A 21,286-nucleotide genomic window follows, 5' to 3' on the forward strand; every position below is an offset into this window, starting at 1 on the left:
GTGCGGTGGCAGCTGGTCCTTAGCATCTGCGGGTCTTCCTGCCAGGAAGCAGAAACGACTGGTCAGCAAGGGGGTTTAAGGTGACTGACTCATTGACAGTTCATTTATCAGTAGTAACATATAGGAAGAAAAAGCACGTATTAAAAAAAAAAAAAGATAAAGAAATGTATGCTGTCTGCAGGCTTCTCCATCTTGACTTTTTAATAGTAGCGTACACAGGTGTGTCATTGTCAGACGCTCTGCTCAGGCAACCTGTGTGCCAGTCTGCCCAAAGCAGTATTGAACAATTGCGCCTTCTTTAAAAAAAAAAAGGGGGAGGGGACACGACAGGGGATGGGGGATGAAAGAAGGAAAAAAAATGGGAAAAAGAAACCAGAAAAGGGTAATGGGAAACAAAAAAAGAGAAATAATAAAGGGAAATTAAAAATTGAAAGAGGAAATAGGAAAATTAAAAAGGGAAATGAAAAAAGGAAATTATGTAGGAAAAAATATAGGGAAATTGTAAAGGATATGATAAATTGAAATGAAAATGTGACATAAAAAAGGGAAATAAAATTTAAAAAGGAAATTAGGAAATAAAAAAAGGAATTGGTAAAGGGAAATAAAAATGGAAATAAAAAACAGAAATTGAAAAGGGAAATAAAATTTTAGAAGTAAACTCTGAAATTACAAAGGGAAATGATAATGAGAAATCAAAAATTTAAAAAGGGAATGGGGAAATGAAAAGGGGAAATAAAAAAACTAAAAATGAAATTGGGAAATAAAGGGAAGTGATAAAGGGAAATTACAAAGGGACTAAAAGACAGAAAACCAAAATGGGAAATAATAATAAAAAAAGGTAGTTGTAAAATTGTAAAAGGGAAATAAAAAAGGGAAATAGACAATTAAAAAAGGAAACTGACAAAAATAGAAAAAAGTTAAATCTAAATGGAAATTGGAACAGAAATAAGAAAGGGAGATAAAAAATTAAAATAGTGAATTGGGAAATGAACAAGGGAACTGATAAAGAGAGATGATAATGGGAAATTATAAGGGGAAATCAAAAAGGGAACATATAAAGAGAATTCAAAAAGGGAAATAAAAAGGGGAAAGGAAAAAAAATTAAAAAGGAAATTGGGCAATCAAAAGGAAAAAAACCAAAAGGGAAATAAAAGATCAAGAAAGAAATCGGGAAATTAAGAGAAATCAAAAACATAAATAAAAAAATTAAAAAAGAAAATCTGAAAATAAAAATGGACAATGAAAAAAAAACCCATTAAATTGGAAAATTTCAAAGGGAAAACAAAATGGAAGTCAAAAGGGAAACAAAAAAGGGAAGTAAAAAATTAAAAAAGAAAATTGGGAAATGACAAAGGGAAATGAAAGAGTAGAAAAGAGGGAAACCAAAAAAGGAAACCAAAAGTTTTAAATGGAAATTTGGAAATGAAAAAGGGAAATTATAAAGGGACATGATAAATGGAAATAAAAAAAATTAAAAAGGAAATTGGGACATGAAAAAGGGAAATAAAACCAGAAATTGGTAGATGAAAAAAGGGAAAAAAGGAAATTGGGAAATAAAAAATTTAAAAAAGAAATTGGGAAGTGATAAATGGAATTTAGGAAGTAAAAAGAGGAAAAAGGGAAATAGGAAAAAAGGGGAAAAAAGATCTTTTATAATAGGGGTGTTCCACATGCTCTACCAATTATCATACCACTGCTACTGTTTTTTTATTCTTTTTACTGTCTCCAACTACAGTAGATGAATACATTTATATAAAAAACAGCCCAATATTTATTAGTAGATTAATCTGTGACTCCATTGCAAAAGCAATAAAAAGGAAAAAAAAAAAAAAACCAGGGAAGCTGTTTGAAAAATCCTGTTTAATCAAGCTTCCAGTACACAACTGAAAGCCCAGCAATCTTATTAACATAATAATAATGACATAATTATAATTGAATTGTTAAATAAGTAAGCAGAATGTCAGTGTTCTTACATGTTTGATAAACAGGTTTTCACAGTCATCATGATTAACTTGCTACTTTAAACAATCATAGGCTGTGAAAGCAGCCTAGCAAGTCACACGCATTATTAAGGAGTTGAAAAGCTGGTATTGCATATTATGCTAGTATCAAATGTTTCAATCATTGTTTTGTTAAGCAATAAGCTTCAATTATTAAATATTTGCTAGTTACATTTTGATCCATTGAGCAATTAAGTAACAGCTGACTAGATATTTCTAAATGAAACTAATACATTAACCACATAGAAGCAGAGCTAGATCACAGAGTATTTTTAATTAGGATTCAGTATCTTCAAAAAGGAGTAATGGCAGCATCTTTGATCAGTGTCCTTGTCACTTAATACCCCAGGTTATTCTAATGCAATTTAGTGCATGCGAGCCCTCAAAATGCTTCTATTCCAACAAACTTAGTCAGATCACTCAGGTGTTTCCCCTCATATTCTGAAAGCTGATGAAACTGATGCTGCACTTAGGAAGTCATTGCTATTCTTTCTGGTTGTATTCTCCAAATAGTGCTGTCATGAGGAACAGAAGATGCCATGTGAAACTGCACCTCCTGTAAGACTTTACACGGCTGAAGGGGGGTGATCACAGCTGCTGCTCGCGGCCCCCCAGACTGTTAAGCAAAGAATGGATCATGCAAGTCACAAGTAGAATAGCATGTGCAGTTACTCGAGTTCTTTAATGGCGAAAACATGTAAATCACTGCAAGTACCAACCTACCTACCAGTTTCACCCAGCGCTTCATTAAATATTGTTAAAGAGAACCATGGCTGTTTCTGGTGTTTAATGCACTTCCATCGTAGATGGCAACTTCTTTCTGGGACAAGGTTTGGAGTCATCTCATCTCATTGTGTATTCAAACTACGTTCCTATTTTTATGATGCTCGTTTTAATAAAAACCTTACCAAATATCTACCAAAATAGCCTTTTATTGTTTTTAGAAGATAACCAAAAAGATATTTGGATAAGATTCTGGGAGCTGCTGTTACCTTTGATAAAGACTGTGTTGCTGGGAATCAAAGGAGATTCCTTGAACGCATGCAATTGTACTCATCCATGCTGAGACATCCTAGGCCTTTCCACACACAGGTTCAAAGGATCTTTAACACTTTGGACCTATAAAGGCTTCCTGTCTCATAGCTTGGCCTGTGTACATGATTACAGGTTGAAAAAATGTGTAAACTCATAATTCGACTTTACCACTCAGTAAATTCGCTTAGAACAAAATTTACAGCGTTTATTGATATAAAGTTGCAGCTGTAATGCATTCCATGTTATTTTCTTGTTCCTGATTTCAGTATCATCTCAGCTTTTCCACTCATGGTACACATTATCCCGAGGGAGGCCTCAGGAAGCTTGGCTGGGCAGACGCGAAGGTGTCAGCAGCGAAGGACCAGCTGAGGGCAGGAGAAGCAATGTCTGTGGCTGCATCAGCAGAAAGTGTCTAGTACAGTCTTTCTCACCTTTACAACACTTCCTAAAATCTGTCGACAGTGAAGGCATATTTCTTGTCACTTTGATATAAGCTATGTTTGGGAAGTACTGACCTTTATATTAGCTCATGGATAATACAATTTAAATAGAATTATCATTTACTTAATTGTTGTTGCTAAATACTGTGGTTCTGCTTATTCTTTCCTTTATTTACCTTTTAGTAGCATAAGCTGCTCTATCTCTTGCTTGATTCTGCAGGGAACGCACCCAGAAATCTCTGCTATATTTTTATAGATTCCATGTCTGCTGTTAAATTACATCAAAATAGAGAAGGAAGGCTATGGACACAACTGCTGGCCGCCCTCCTAGATTTCATTACATAGGGCTAGAATCAAAATTTACTGAAGCCATGGAGAACTTTTGTATCGACTTTGGATCAGACTATAATTTTTTATTAAAAACTCAGCTCTGCTGATTCTTTGTCTTCTGAGTAGTGCATGCTGTGTAATCTATGAATAATTCCAGTCATGATTACTTTCTCTAATATTAAGGTACCATTTCTGATGTCAGCTTTGACTGGGTAATAGTATCAGCTGAATGACTGATAAGCATTCAGAGCCATTGCAGCAGCCTGAGCATTAATAACCATAATGTCTAAAGAGGAAGACTAATACATTTAAAATAAAAAGTGGAAGTCAAAGCAATTTTTCATTTCAGTTAAACAAATGTATGGGATGAATGGAGCATACAGTTGCAATGCTTTGTAAGATGCAATTAAACAGTAATTTGATGATTTACGTTCTGTTTATTTTGACCTTTCAGACATGTGGGAAAGGCTTTCAGCAGTCAAAATAAAGAATTCAATAAAACCAGACACCTTAAGCACAATGAATTTTGTGAGTCGAGAGCTTTTGCAGACCTGTATTGCACAAGATTTTGCAGACCTGTATCTAGGCAGAGCATTTTCCTACAGCACTTTTCTCATGACAAATGGGGCAGACATCATCCTTGTTGCCTTGTCCAGCAAACCAACACAGAATGTGGATCAAGATTCCTGGATGTTGGAGCTAGCCTTGTGCTAGCTTTGGGCTTGGCCACTGGAGAGTTACTTAAATAAAAGTAAAGGCAAAAACCCCCTATCATGTACTTCTTTAATACTCTCTAGTTTTTTCATAGGTCAAGAAATCATGCACAAAAGAATTTGTCTGATGACTAATTAGAGAAGCTAATGCTTGAATATAAGTCTGCAAAAATTCTTGCAAGTCCCTTGTTTTCCAGAAAGACCATTACAAATAGATCACCCATTTAAAACACCTTTATAAAGATAATTTCTTTCGGCTGTTGCATGGACTGCAGCAGAAGGGCCGAACACCCTGATGTACTGGATGGAGCGTGATGCTAATGGGACGATGTGGCTTATTGTATTGTGGTGGCCCATTCAGAGTTCACTTGTGTGTTTCTGCATAGCACTACATTATGCCACAAGAATATATATTTAATTTCTGTATTCATATTATTTGCCAGATGCAGTGTAGCAACTGGGAAGAAAGTGTAACATTGTTCTCCATACAGGTGCAGCGGTGCACTTCCAAGAAAAAAGTCTTTTAACTTACTGAAAATCTGAGCACATTATCTAGCTTTTGATGAAGTTAGTAACAAAATTTCACCAATTTTTATGGCATGTGATCAAAGACTGTAGTAATTATATCGTAGAAAGGATCATTAATTATAGTGTAGAAAAATCGTTATCATTATATTTCAGAATTAAAAGTTGTAGGCTCTTTTCATGGTTTTCTGTAAATGTAGATAAAAGCAAACTTAGGTTATGTTTCATGGTATACCATGAGGAAAGATTTCATGGTATAGGGGTTCCCACAGCCCATTCAGCAAAATAAGTAATCTTTGCTTGAAAATAGCATGAAAAGTCATTATCATTTGTACAGTCAAAAAGGACATGATAAATTAGTTAGAATTAAATGACAGTCTACGCATTTATGCCACCACAAACAAACATCTACTGTATGGATACAAGGCATACTCATAAACCCATAATGGAACAATAACTTGTCCCTTTGGGGATCATGTTAGGTCTGGAGAACTGCCTGCAGAATAAAAAGATTTCTACCGTGTTTAACCCCAGTTCACCAAATCTGAATCCTTTTGTAGATGTCTCGAGGTCCATGTCCAGCAGTGGGTTGCTTCCTGGTTCAAGGTCCACCAGCTGGTGCTTTGTTGTGCATTGGATCCTGGCTTACAGCTCAAAGTCTGCCAGACTGCTCTTACGTCTTCTGTCTCTGAGTGCTGGCCTTGGCCTGCTGGAACTCTATACCCTGCTGCTTGACTTGTGACAAATTAAGCAGTTATCTTATCCAACATATTTTCCTTCCCTTTTGTGCTTTGATAAGGAGACTTTATTCAGCTTATCCATTCTATAAAAACACCATTTTGTATCCCTGCTGCTCAGATGACCACCCTCTCTTTGAATAATTACCATCTTTAGTTTTACATAGCCAAGTAAAGATGGATTAGTATTTTTGAATCCTTTTACTCAAGAAATCCAATCATTCAACTGAATCCTCTTATACAAATCTCTTTCCTGAGATCCAGAATGAGGGGAAAGGGTCAGGCTGATGGGTTCTAGAGAGCAGCTTTCCCCAGAAGGGTTCAGGAGTGATGGACAGGACACTATACACAAGCAAACTACTCAGAGTCTTGTTCCTGAGTTGAATCCATATGCTACATGATCATTCTAATTAATTATACTTTAGTTGGAAACTCCTAAAGTTAAAATGCAAATATTTACTACAGCAGTGCTGAGTGTCCATATACCCTACTGATGTAAAAGAAAATGTAGACAGCTTATTTGAATTTCATATTCATGAATTTTCATTTATAAAGATAATTGGTATTTACATAAGATTACTAGGATAACCTCATTTATTAAAAATAAAAACTGTTGTTCAGTAAGACTGTTTTTTGAATTATGTATTTTATGTGTTCCATATACATTTAAAGGCTGTGCTTTAGTAATTACCAATTGAAGTGTTCTCCTAGTGCCCCAAGTCAGCATCCCTATTTCCTGACAGAATACATGGTCATGGATCTGGTTTCAAGAGGTCCTCTGATGGCTTCCTGCTGAACAGTGTAGACAACAACAGAGTCAATGGTACAAACTTTAAAGCACATTCCTCCTTCATGGGTCGGTATTGACCACAGTGGAGGTAGGGATGATTCTGGCCACATGATTCTGCATTAGGAAATGCAATTATCTGTGTCATCTGTACAAATCATGACCAACTATGTTGTGACTGACTGCATATTACTTCAGGCTTTTTCTAGAGGTTACAGTTCTTAATTAATAATAGAAAGAAGTCTGGAAGGAACAGCAAAACCAGACAGTGCAACAAGGTAGGTCTGAGCCACTTGGCTCTCTTGCCTGGAATTTCCTTGGCATGTACAGAGCAGCTCATCCTGTGCCAAAGCTCAGACTGGAGAGGCACTGGAGCCACTGGTGGTATGCAGTTGATCTGATGTAAGTCTAACGTATGCAGCATGTGCTGCATGTGTGCAAGTTGAACATGCTTGTGCACATGACACTGGATCTACCAGTCTCAGATCTGACTCATTGTCTTCATGAATCGTAGGAAATACAAAAGGTTCTGGGCCAAGTCCCAGAGAAAAGTCTTAGTGACCTGCCAGGAGAGCGGGTCTAGCTCTAATTCTAGATTTATGCATCCTAACGTGGGGGCACATGAGAGGTGAGTTTCCGTGTATGCTCACATGCTACTGCCCAGAGAAAGGGCGGTATTTCCTCATACGTCCTGCAGCACACAGTGTAGATGCCAGCTCAGAAAGCGTGGCTAGAAAGTGATACGCAGGATGGAGAGTAAGGATAATTGGATTCTAAACTTGCAAAACAAATTCTGGCATGGAGCCAAATCTTTAACATCTCTCTTCCTCTGTTTCTCCATCATTAAAACGTTAATTTCTTGCCAAGGATCTTAAGAGGCATTTTTACTAATGGGCTGTAATGCCTTGAAATGTGGCTTAGGAAAGAAAAGTATTATTCAAAGTCAGTGGAAGAAGAATGTTCACTATTTGCATTACAGTAGAATAAAATGACCCAATCCATCACGTAGATTATATAGGAAGACATGCTTCCTCCCTCAGAGTCAGTGGGAGAGGAATGATCGGTTTTTGCATTACAATAGAGTCAGATGATACGGTCCACCTTTGAAGTTATGTACAAAGGCATGACAACTCTCCCAGATACCTTATAACCCTTATAACTCCTGCAGTATCTATTACATTATTGTATTACATTTTCTGCCACATTTTAGCAATGAAGAAGCCATTTGAAGGAAAAATAAATAGGAGCATAAACTTAATAAAAGTATGTTAACATGTTACATGTTATATAAAAAAAAATATACGTAAGTTTTTAGAATGAAGTGGAAAAACTTTTTGTTAGTAATAATGTACATCTTGGTAAAATAAGCTATATGTTTCAGTGGTGCTGCACTGGATTCTCCAGTTTTATGAAAAGAATACAGAATGTGCAGACAAGTTTGCAAAATCATGTTCACACAGATCACCAAAGAGCTGTATAGGCAGCTTTCATTTGAGGCTGTTCAGCGTTGTGATTTATTACAGACTAAATAAAAGTTCTGTGTATGCACTTACACTGCTGGTAATGAGAATCTATTCTAGAAATCACATAATTTATGGAGGAAAAGTCCATTTTAAGAATTATCAAGAAATATTTGATACCTATCGCCCTTTAACAGATTCATAATAAGAACTTTTTAAAATTTAGACAAACACGGTTTGGGTTAAAAATAGGCAGATGTGCTGTATTGCATTCTACAGACTGATTTCGTCAAAGCTCTCTTCTGATTTTCCCTGCATCCCCAAACACAGTGATTTTAAAAAAGGGGAAATTAATCTCTCCCTTCTGGCTGGCCCTGAGTAGACAAATTTCTGTCAGGGAATGAAGCAGCCTGTTGTTACCAGAAATCACCAGGAAAACTTTGCAAGCCAAAGATAGTTTAGAAAGCCGACATTGGTTTATTGCAGCACTGGGTGCATGGAGGATCTTTCCTCCTAACATGCACACCAGGTTACTCGAGGGTACGCATTATATACGGTAGAGTACTTGCATATTCATAGCACATTACTTATTCATTTTCATTCACACACAAGAAGACCGGTTACAACTTTCTTGCTTCTGATGCAAAATAGTGCACACCGTCAGGTAGGGCTACTGAAGTTTTTTTACCAACGACACATGGTCCTATAAGCAGAAATTTTGCCCTCTTTCCCTCTCTTTTTTTTGGGGGGTGGGTGGTGGAGAAGCTATTTGAGTTGAAGGTCATGATCTCCCATTGCCACAATTACCTGCATAATTTAGATATCATTATCTGTTCTTTGTTTCCCAAGGTTGACTCCCTTGAAGTCTTTTCATTCATCAGTTTTGACAACTTGAGAGAGTGGGTCAGCTTGACCTGAACTGGTTTAACATACACGTAAACACTAAACCAGAGGTTTAGGCAACATGATGACATTCAGAAGGATCCCTGCAACCCAACTTGCCAGCAGGTGTGGGGATTTCTACAGGTGGAGAATTGAAGGCAGAAGAGATGCATGTCTCACTGCTGTCTCAGGCTGAACTTACCCAGCATCAGCCTGGGCAACTCCTGCCTGCCGCTGCCCAGGCGCCCTGGAGGCAGCACGGTGCCCAGGATGAGTGCACCCACTGCCCCCTCAACAGGCGGCAGCCTTGGTGCTGGTCCAGAGGGAAACCAGGAGCAGAGAGGGATGGAAAGGGCAAGGGAGGGACCTTGGGAGCTGCCTGGGGTGTAATCAGCTCCAAGCTTTACTGTGAGCAATGAAGGCAGTGAAAACTTTCTCCCCTGTTTTCTCTCTGTTGTCTAAAAAGCTTAAGATCTTGCATAACAGATTTTCCCAGCATGTTATTAGGGGTTTTTTTAGTAGTCGGGTATTTTCGGGATACTTGTGGAAGTTTAGCATCTTTAAGGCCATAAGCTTTCTCAGATCTGATGGTGATTGTTTAGTGCTTGTGTTCAAATGGATTCAGGCGACTGAAGGCAGTCTCACTGGGACAGATAACCTCCCAATAATGGGCAAGATCTGCTGCTGGAGAACTGAGGGGGGAAGAGGGAGAGAGACCTCCTTAGGCTGGAAGAAAATAGGTGGGGAGGCAGAAATAACTTAAGCCTTCTGGATGGTCGGTACAATTGCAAAGGCAAGGAGGTTATGTTGTGCAGGAGCCAAGATACTCAACTGTCCCTACCTGGCAGAATTCTCAAAAGATGTTGAATCCTTGCTGGACACTCACACATGGCATAAGGGGTGTGAATATCACAGGCACCTGAAAATGAGAATATGAATCTTTACGGTTCACTTTTGCCATCTATTAGCTAAGAGGTTAATTAGGTGAGTTACAGCTTACCTTTGAGGTTCTTCAGTGAGCTGTATTGTAAAAAACTGGTTTTCGGGAATATCCCATGTGAAATTTGATAGCATTAAATTTTAGCCAAGATTTTTAGAATAGTCCAACTGTTCATCTTCAGTCTTTTAGAAGCCTGTTTTTCCTAAAACTCTGGAGGATATAAACTTAAATAAAATTGTTTACATATACTGTGAATAATCAGCAAAAAATTCGAAACTCTTAACTGGGAGACCGTAACACACTCATGGTTAAGATTTTATTTCATAGATTGCTAATGAGGATTTTAAATTACATTTAATGAATATGAAAAGATTGTTTTCTTTCCAGAGCTGAATTATTAGTAGGTTTGTACTGAGTTGCAGAACATCATTATTATTTTTACATCAGTGATGCCTTTCTAACCTCAATTAGCAGGAGACCAGAAGCCACACTATGAATCTTTCACTGAAAGTAATTGTCAGCTATGTAAATGACTTTATAAATGTGTCCTGAAAATGGAAATGGCTTATGCAAATAAACTTGAACCACAGTGTGCAAGATGAGAAGTATAAGAAATGATGGAATTAACTCAGTGGTGTTACGAAGCATCATTAGACTTCACCTGAATAGAAAAGAATCACTTGGAGAATCAGCTGAGTTCCACCAGAGAGGGGAAAGGACACCTAACTAACATTTTCAGAAGTGCTAGGGTAGGTGGAGGGCATATCTCCCACGTACCCTGTTCATGTGTAAAGATATTTTTTCATTCTCAGAGTGTTTCTTCTCATCAAAAAAGAAGTGTAATTTTACATATACACTGACCATCTGGAAAAAACACTACTACAAATGGAAATAGATTTAAAATTAAGAGATTAATGTTTCACACTTCTTACTGGCAGCTGGCTCTTAAAAAGGCTTGGAAAGAAAAGTAAGCATCCTTGAAACCATTCACTGAATTATTTGAGAGCTGGCAGCCTGACAAAAAATAATATAAATCTTTTTCCTGCCTTCACAAGTCCCAAATATTTGATGATGTTTGGTATTTTATCCATTATATTAAAGACTCATCATGAGCTCCTGCTTTGAATTTGCTTTAGTCATTGATTATTGTCTCACATAGTGTCAATGGAGACAATCATTACACAACGTCTTTAGTAGGTTTGAGTCAGTAAAATCTACAATGGCTACTCCTTGCAGTCTTTATTTTGCCTGTGTTCATACAGCTCAGGTGGAATTTCTGACCCAAGAGGTATGAAGTGAAGCGTCAGTATTCATCTTAAAGAAGGCAGAACTTCAAACCTGAAATCCAAGTAAACAGCAGAAAGAAAATCTGAACGAAGACTGGAAAGTTGTCAGATGTGAAACAGATTCACGTGTTACATTTTAGCCTTACATATGTAACAGTATAGATTTAAAAATATACCTTCCGCAATTCTAACAGCAATATTTTTCTTCCGTAAAAGATAGTGACCCTGTTCTTGAGAGTTTTACTGATTCTTTTAAATTATTGACGCTGATAACCTTTTGTTAAACAAATTACAGTTTCTGTCAAGATAAATGAAAATAGCAAACCATGGTGATTTTAGAAGTTGGCAATTACAATGGCTTCCCCAAAAGAATGTAAGGCCAGTGCCACTTAGTAAGTTATTATTATTTGTACAAATATGCTTCTCTTCTAACTTTGTTCTTTGCATTTTAATGAAATTGCCAGTTCACAGTTACAAATATATGTCATGTTGATGCATTCTTTATCTTCAACCTTGAAAGCTCTCAAATAAACTGAGATATTGCAACAAGTACTACAATTTATTTGTAATGTTAATATTTCCCTAAGTATCAAAAATCTGTATAAAGAATTGATTAAAAATTCTCTGGGTGAAGGGGCTTGAAAGCTAATCTGTGCAACTCAAATACAGATCAGTTACTGATAAAGTAAAAATAAAGACTGACAGCTTCACAGAAGAAATCAGCTTCAGAGTTAGTCTACAGGGATTGTAGATTAAGGTAGATTAAGGTTTGTGGGGGTCATACAGTACGATACACCTCACTCTGTGATGTGAACCTTGACTTCTAACAGTTGTGTGGAGCAGAGTTGCTATTTGTCTGTAATAGGGATACATGTACTGTGATAAGCATGGGGGTTTTATTTAATCTTCATCTTATTGCCTTGCCTCTTGGCTGGAAAAAATCCCAACAAGGATAAAACAGCAGGAGGGACCAGCAAAGAGCTAAACTAGAAGGCTGAGAATAAGACAGTGGGTAATAGTTATACATCTGGGTCTGACAGAGCACAATACAACTATAATCACTAGAAGCTTCCTTCTGAGATAGCTGTGTTCCATATCCAGGGTTGGTCACAATTAAAGGTACTGTTTCTGATTGACACCTACAAAGTCCCACATCCTCTTAAGTTACCGTGTACCATAAAGAAGTAGCCAACACAAGAGACTGCTTCTTAGGATGAGTGTGCTGTTCAGCATGGAGTAACGGGAGAGGGTGACTTGTGGAAGCAAAGTGCTAACACAGTGTATGGTGTACAGCTATGAGGAAAGATGGCATTTAGGAAACAGAGGAGAAAGGAACAGTCTTTTTCGTTTTTATCCTTTGGCCTCTAGCTTTATTAGATATCTCAGTTTCTGCTCAAACCTACTTTTCCTTCCCAGAATAATTTTTTCTTCCCCTGGAAATCAGGGCATCTCTGAACTATTGACTTTTCGTTCTAAGAGTCTGTAAAAATTTCAGTCTCCACATTATACTGAAATATTTCTGATTTTTTTTTTAACGTAGAAAACCATCTGTTCAATTTCTGAAGATGATGTCATCATATTTTATTTTCTACTGATATAACAAAATCAGAGAACCTTTCCAAAGTGGTCTAAGACTCGAAGTTAATGACACAAGGTTGAAAAAGTCCAGTTGGTACACAAGCCACGATCTTGAGCAGAATTGAGGCAACAGAAAATTTAACATATTGATTTGTGATTCACGCTTTATAGAATGGCTATCCTGTGCTACATTGCTGAAGACCAGAAACAACTAATGGTCTCAACTACAGTGAAATTATTCCACTGCACTAAGGGATGTGACATCTGTGTTTCAGACTGTGGTCTACATTTACTTTCTAGGAAAAGGTTTTAGAGTTAAGTAGGCCTTTAGCAGATGTGGCAAAGAGCAGATTGGAAACTGAAGGTAATACCCATGTAAACTAGATGAGGTACAACTGTTAGTGGAAAGGACATTCGATACCACAACTTACTTAGCAGCATGTATTAAATTAGTTGAGACTTGAAAGTCGGAATTAGATGGCTTTACTTGACAGTTTAAATAGAAGTTAGGGCCTTAATGAAATAGCTACTATAGCCATTTAATTCCCTTTCTGCTTGCCTCTATGAATCTGAAAAAATAGACTGTTTTGTAGAGCGGATAAAAGTGCATCGGTTTAGCTTGAACTTTTAAGTTCCTTATAAAAACTACTCACAGAATCACAGAAGCGTTGAGGTTGGAAGGGACCTCTGGAGGTCAATGGGTCAACCCCTCTGCTCAAGCTGAGTCACCACCAGCAGGCTGCTCAGGACAACGTCCAGATTGCTTTTGAATATCTCTGAGGATGGAGGTGGTGAATTGATTACCTTGTCTCTCTCCTTGTTTCTTAAAAATATTCTGAAGCAGGCGTAGCATTTTTGAGACACCTCCCAAGACAATCCTGACTACTTCAGAGCTGTGAAATATGCAATGATTACATCACTTGCTATACAGAGGGGTTATCTGAGAGTCTGGGTTGAGGTTCGTGTTCCCCTGAACACACCGGAACGGTCCAGTTATGTCTTAAGTTTAATATTTGCCACCTATGGTGTTTCATTTGTGTCACTGGGAGAAATCTGTTGAGGAGTTTCATGAGGAGTTACAGGTTTTTATGAGTTTTCAAATTATATTTCCAGTCGAGCCTCTTTATCAAACACACAAAAGTTTGCTGACAGCAATCCCTGCTTCATTTCAAACACTCCACTTATCACTCGGTTTCTGTTGGATGCTTTCCCTGTCTTTTACAAAAAGCTTAATCTGAGATACCAAGCAGCTTTCTTAGTACTAAGGGTATATTAGTAAATATGGTGACAAATAAAAAGCTTGCACACGTCTATCATACCAGAAAAATCTGCAAATGAAAAACTTATTTAGCAGCAATTTCTTATAGCATCAGGAAATAACGCTGGTTTTAGGGCAGGGAATTACTTCAAAGTGAATAAATAAACAACTGTTAATATAAAATTCTATTGTATATAGTTAATTCTATTTTATGCTTTTATTAAACTGTGTCAGTTGGGTTTATAATTGAATAATGGCACATTAATTAGGAAGATCAGACTGTTAGGCCATTCATTTGTTATACAGCACAAAATTAGAGCACTTTTTCTTTCAATTGACAGATTTGGATCTTTTATACAGTGTTTATAGTATCTTTATACCTTGCATAAACAATTGTTTAATTGCCATTTGCTAACTACAAAGACTCACATGGTCAGTGGAAGTGTTAGGAGTGAAAAACATGCCAAAGACTAACAATCACATTTTTTTCATGTGCCTCCTATTAAATAAACTGGCAGAACTGATGTGCTACCCCAGACCAAAGACCAAGGGATGAGACAGAGTATCCATTAGTTGTGTTGGCACCGACCATCTAATCCCATTCAGTAAGGGCTACTTTCTCAGTGAGTTACGAGTCTGCAGGTCTTTGAATTTGCTCAGGTGTAATGCTGTGCTCCCTTGCACAGGCACACACAGTTAGAAATTGATAGCTAAATGCTGCAGTCTGACTGACATAAAGTAGAAGATAGCAACACTGGATCCAGCACCAGCAATGAGATTGCCACAACAATTTCACAGTTACTGCACAATTACAAAAGAAATTACTCTGGGAGCAATTTCTGTGCACGGAATAATAAGGCTGCTTATATTCCCATACCTCTGCTCTATACACTCAGCAGTATGCAAGCTGGCATATACATAGCTTTATGTCCAGCAATTTGAAAATGGTTTTGATGCTATTGTTAGGTCATTCACAACAAACTAATGGATATAATTTAGTTTTGCAATTACATTTAAGGAGAGGAAAAAACCCCAAACTGGTAGTTGCATAAGTAGTAATCAGATTCTATTACTAATATTCTGCTGTAGTTTTATAAATGATTAAGAGAGAATTAACAAAAACTATGAAAAATCTCTTTAAGGGCAGTATTCCATAAGAACAAGGTATTAATAATTGCGTTTATGAAAATGAGCACCTCAAAGAAGGTGTATTTGCCTATGGAGACAAATCCAAACCGGACAGTTGAAAGGATGTGGAACTACAGAAGTACTACATAGTGCTACAAAACTACAGACAGAAGTAATGAGAAACCTAGATGGAAGAAGTAGCCTAGACAGGGGGAAAAAAATGTTAATCCCTGCATCTATGCTGAATAAAGATTTTTTCACTGCTACTTGATCAAAAAGCAAATATATTATTTTCTCTGATAATATTTAATATCTTACTGTTGCATATAAGAAATATGAATAGATGTGTTATTAGAGTAACCTAAATACTGGTTTTCTGTGTTCATTTCTGTTACTGGATTTTAAATGTCCATTCAGTGTCTGTCCAGTAGATTCAGGAATCATAGCTGGTTTATTACTTGTTTCTGTTTAAGACCCAGGCTGCAAATCTCTCTCCTGCATTTTACAGAAACATTGCATTATGCTTCTTACTGCCAGTCTTCCACATGCAAGGGCAATTAATCTGTCCTGAGACAATCTAGGAAAAAAGCAAAGTATATTTTATATGTACTTGAATATCTAAATAAGTGTTTAGGAACTATTTTGTCAGAAAGAGCACTGCTTTTCTCAACAGAAAATGTAAATTATATCTTATTTCTCTAGGATTTACCACTTCTGAGGTATTTTTCAAATATTTTGTGAAGCATTAAATGTCTGCTCAGAGTGACCATCAAGTTACTCTGCACAGGATTGCTCATGTATTATGACACATTAAATGAGTGTCCAAGTCTTCAGATGCTTGGAAGGCTGCAGCTGCAACGGGGTGAAACAGTTCATCTTCAGTATTTGCATTGGCCAGGCTGCAGCTGTGTCTGGATCATCTTGCAGTCCTAGATGTTTTCATTCACAGTGTCAGAGTGATGCAAGAAACAATGGTATCTCTGCTTTGTGGGAGGAAAATAAAAGAATTAAAGTTTGATTAGGGGCATCTAAAAAAGAAGTAAGTGTATCTCTGAAAGAGGGCTTTAGGCAACATTTAGCCTTCAAATCCCAAACTGCAATCCTAAGAACCTCTCCACAGCTGCTTTCTCGAAATGCACACACCTAAACTTATAAGCCCCTCAGTCCTCCAGATTCTTAAGCCCTCCTGCATAAACCCAGAAGCATTTCTACTTGGTCAAGTCTGACCAGCTCAGCATCTTTCAATTCAGAGATGAGAGATGTAAGACTTTTGGTGCACACAGATACACACCCCTGCCTGGGATGTGCACAAAGGCTGTAGACCAATGCAGAAGTAGTGCTTCTTGGGTTTGGTTGGTTGGTTGGTTGGTTTGGTTTGTGGCTTTTTTTTTTTTTTTTTAATATATAAGATCCAATGAGTGAGAGCTTTCATCAAATAAAAGCAGAGAAAAATGTGGCTGGGGTAATATGCTTGGTATAAATTTCATTGGCCTTGCTTCACAGTTCTTGACCCTTATTTCCAAATCCACTTTGGACAAATCAGCACTGCTGTGGCCAGCATCAATAAGCTTTCTTCTATTTTTTCAAGCTTCAGGAGGTTAACTTAAACACAACTGAACTTCTTGTGCCTCACCATCATTTATTCCCCATTGATCAACAGCCATGAAAAACATGGAGAAAAAGGGCACATCTGGTTATGGGCTGTGAGATATGTATGCAGGAGCTGTACATGAGTTAGCCCGTGTGTGTATGTGCACTTTCATGACTGATACGTACTAAGGCCTGCAAAATCCTGACTTCTGAAAGACAGAGCAGACACTGAATAATAATTGCGGTTCTTCCTTCCTTCAGTGAAGCAGCAGAGTGACTCAGTTATTTGGTAGTTTCTTGTTACTGTTGTTCCATAACGGGATTTTATTTTTTTTTAATGTTTCATACTTTTTTTCCTATTTATGCTGGTGACTAGCAGCCAATACCCTGACCTACCTAGTTTTGTTGGTTGCTGTATGGAATACTTAATCTCATATTGCCACTCATAACTTTTATAGCAAGCCTAATTCCATTACTGATAATTTTTTTATCTCCTTCGTGTGTTTTTTACCTTGGAGTGATTTCTGGGGATGTTCACTGGTCACTCTGATTTCTTTACTAAAATATCATTGCTTCTTCAGTAGTTTAAAAACTTTAGATAATCAATGAGCTCATGAAAAGATTCCTTCCTCCCACTTTGTTCCAAGCAATTCTTGCTAATATGTACACAGTTTTTGCTCGTGGACTACGGGCATCATTTTTGGTATTCTGACTTTCAACAAGCTGAATAAAAAATCTGGAGCAATCATTACAGAGACAGCAGAGTTTAGTGATGAAAAACTGAGTTGCTAGAAGGGTGAAATCTTAGCCCCACTGAAGAAGTCTCTTAGATGTAGACGTCCCCTCTTATATATGCCTCATTCCAGTGTGGGGGATATACCAGTAACTCATTGTGATAAAAAATTTGGCTTTCTGTCTTGAATGTCTAAAGGCTTAAGAGATCATTTTTTAAAAAAATACATGCTATGAAGTATATAAGTAATGATACTCCGAAGTTTTTCAAATTTGACAGCTTTCTACAGTATGATCTTGAACACCCTCCAAAAATTTATTGGCAGATAGCAGATTTTAAGTCAAATCTTACTCAGGTTCTTTTCTCTGATAGATATATCTCTGGATAAGAAAAGTTCTGAGGGTATGACATTTGTTAAGAAGAAATAGGGGAAATAGCTACTAAAAATAAATCTTCATTGCTATTTTACAGTAGCTACATATTAAAAATATCGCTGTTTAGGCTACTATATGGGTAGCCTTCATTTTCAGAACAGATATCTTTAAGTTTCAGAAACAGAGAAGATATTGGAAAACCGTTTAGAGATAGCACTTTTGTTTTCTGTCAGATAACTGACTCTAAATGGATGATACTGTTATGGAAACATCCTCCTGTAGATCTGAGACATTGTAGAAATACCAGGTGAGCATAGGAGATGATTTTTATCTTTACAGGAAAAAATGGTGCGGTTTTTTCATGTAATTCAAATGAGAAACCATTAAATATATTCTAGCTGTTGAGAGTTTGGGATTTTTCTGTGTGTATGTTTTATGAATCTATAAAATAGCCTGTGCTTTTCCATGTATTATGGTCCATGTTTATGATTACTGAGCTTATTTACTTTCTAATCAATGTGCTAATCGCTTCCAAGGTGGGGGCTATTAGCAAGTCATTATGAGCTAGCAGCAAGTAAATTAAATAGATGTAAAGAGCCACATGGTTCCACATTTGCTTAGAACAGTAGCTCTGCAGGGAAAAGGTGCAAGGCTTGAAGAAGCGTTATCAAAAAGTAATTTTGTGTAATGCTGGACTGCTATGTTGCTAAACTTCTGTTTGGCTTCCTCAACAGCTCTGAATAGCAATGTTATCATAGGTAGCTATGTTGTGGTTATGTGGTGACTGTGCTATGATTGCATTTCTTTTGCAACAGGAATATGTGCAAAGTTAAGTGGTTAGTCTCCAGACCTTTTCTTAGTGTCTAGGACTGATACAGCTGGTTGTAGGTGGGGGTTTTCAGGGTTGAAGGGAAAGCCATATACAGCCTTTTCCCACCCTTGCTTCTTTTTTTTTCCCCTGGGAGTACTGCTTCCTTCTGTACCAGCAGGAAACAGTAAAGAACAAATGAGTTATTGCCAAAATTCATAACATTATAATGTCACACGGGAAAATAGATTCAAATCCAGAAATACTAAGTCCAGTATTTTATCAAATAAACTGAGTTGTTTGTGATTAGAGAAGAAGGAGACCTTAAAAACAGATACTTTTTTTTGATTGCTTTCTCATGTGCTGTCTTTAATTAAACCGAAAGATGTTATTTGTGTGTGCTTTCATATCTTAAAAATATCACTACAAACAGTAAAGGTGAATACTAGATATAGGACAAGCAGTTCAACTGAAAGCTTGCTAACGAGGCTTAACTCGGGGTACCCTGTTACCTGGATTTTCCTAAAGTCTTCTGTTCTTTTTGTCACTTAGCTGAGGATTTTCCTTTAATAACCTTGACTAGATATTAATAAAAAAATAAAACATGGCTTAGAAATATACACTACATGAAATTTCAAGCACAAAGAGATGTGCCTGCAGCCAGACAATGCCTTCAGCAAGCAAAAAGATCTGATTTCATTTGCTCTGATTAACAGTAGCTGTGAATCTACTGTGGTTTGGGGCCTAATTAGGTGATTGTTAGCTGCTTAATGTGTTAAGTAAAAGTTAGTGATACACAAGAGAAGCTTCTGTTGCTGATCTCAAAACCCATGAGTAATCCTCAAGATCAGCAGTGGGACCGTGGCTGACTCAGCTCTACGTAATAGCTATAAACCCATTAGCAATGCAAGAAGCTGATGAATTATTCTGGAGAGAACTCAAGGGGAAAGTGATTTCCTCTGTCATTAGTCAAGGCAGAATGATAAATATGGTCTTACTTTGATTTGATGTCCCTGGTAGACTGTAGGTTTTGTACAGAACTCTTTCACCTTCTCCTTCGATACCTGCTCTGTGCTTACCCTGCCATCGAGTTGCGAGCTAGAAAACGCATAGGCTCAGACTCTTGTGAAAGCAGAGAGCAATGACAATGCATTGGATAATTTGGCAAGGCAGCAGAAGGAACCAAATCAAAGGCCAGAGGAAGTCCAGCAGGTGTGGTAGAACCTTGTTTTAACTGGGAGTCTGAATGGAGGAAGGGCTGGGTTAAGGGAGCAGAACCACTGCGCTGGGCAGAAAACGGTTCTTAGCTGTCCTTGACTGAAGAGCAGTGTAGGATAAGCATTCTCAGTGGTGTTTAAGGAAGAAGAACAGAGTCTGTCATCAAGAGTGACATTTTTTTATCCTTTTTCTCATTTGGAGGTCAGGGGTGCATAAAGCTTTCCAGAACAGAGAGGCAGGAAGAAAATGAGTTGGCATCAAACAACTGTTACCTTATGTAATGCTTGACCTTTCTGCCTTGTATCTAAGTAGCCATTAAGTTCTAATTATCGTCTGACTTATGAACAACAAACTGTTCGAAACAGAAAAGAGCTGGGGTTTGGAAATATCAAAAATCATATGTTTGATGACCTCAGAACCTTTTCTTCTATGTTTTTGTTATTTTACTAGAATCAGATACTTTCTGCCAAGTGCATCAGTTTTGACGGATACGTTTTCCACTATAATAATACTTAAAATTAGAAATATATATCTATAAATCTCTCTAAGCATGTCAGAGCATGTTCTACATGTGAAGGACCATGTGTCTTTTTTTGCTATAGAGATGATAACAAAACACAGATGTGTTGTTTTTAAATCAAGAGGAGGCATACAGATGCTAGCATTCAAATCGTGCTACTTAAAATCAGTGTGCATTTAGATCAGCTGATTTATGCACTCTGCTGAAAATTAACTGTGTCTTAGCACCCTCACTGTAATTTTTTTGTAGGTACAAAACTGGTTTATATACCAGCGTTGGATGGTAGGGCCTGTTGATGGCCTCACAGAGCTGGTAATTGGAATGTTTTTATTTGACCAAAGAACAGTATGTAGTAGCCTACTGTGCTGATATAAAGGAAGTAATTTTCTGCATCTCCATAGTCAGTCTTTAGTAGTACTTATCTCAATTGTAAATGCAAAAGGTTTTGCTGTTTCTTCTGTGTAATTTCTTCCAGCAAGTATCAACTGAAAATTATAATGTAAGACTTCCTACTGCAAAAGTTATTAATTTTCATAATATTTGGTGTTCTGCCAAAAATGGTAGTCTCATCGTGAAGACTTTTACAATTAAGATAGTTATATCTGCAATTTACAATTCAGTCCAGCAAGTATTAGATAAATAATAACATATTTAGATATAAATTTCAATGCAGTATTAGTGCAGATACAAACTGCTCAGTGTGAATAAATGTTTTCCTTGCACTAGAATCAGATTGGAGAGAAATCTTTATCTTCAAGGGTAAGAAAGCTTTTTTTGGTGTGAAGCCCTTGCAATGAACTGTGTAGGCATGTAGGGTGAGCTCTGATGTCTCTTCACATGTGAAACTCTACCTTAACCACCCTGCCAGGGACTGGTGTGGTCACCTGGGCTGGTAAAATTTCTGGAACATGCTTCAGGAATATTCATGTGTTAAGTCCGTGACT

This window comes from Falco rusticolus, chromosome 4 (genome assembly GCF_015220075.1).
Source record: "Falco rusticolus isolate bFalRus1 chromosome 4, bFalRus1.pri, whole genome shotgun sequence".
NCBI classification, from domain to species: Eukaryota; Metazoa; Chordata; class Aves; order Falconiformes; family Falconidae; genus Falco; species Falco rusticolus.